Below are 235 nucleotides of genomic sequence, written 5' to 3'. Positions count from 1 at the left end.
CTTGCGCATCTAATTGTTGAATGCATAACACGCAAAAACTTGTCGCGGGAGCACAGTGTACGTGCTCATTAATAATAAGAATATAATGTGCCACATTTTCTGCGCTTCTAATTGTCGAATGCATACGTTTGCAGAATATTAGAGTTTGCAGCTGTGACTAAAAAATCACGCGGGCGGCACGGGCGGCGCGGGCGGCGCGGACGGCGCGGACGGCGCGGACGGCGCGGAAACCGCC

This window comes from Odontomachus brunneus, unplaced genomic scaffold, assembly GCF_010583005.1.
Source record: "Odontomachus brunneus isolate Ranch 3 - 2012 unplaced genomic scaffold, Obru_v1 Obru_scaffold_388, whole genome shotgun sequence".
Classification (NCBI taxonomy): Eukaryota; Metazoa; Arthropoda; class Insecta; order Hymenoptera; family Formicidae; genus Odontomachus; species Odontomachus brunneus.
This window is presented reverse-complemented; position numbering follows the sequence as displayed.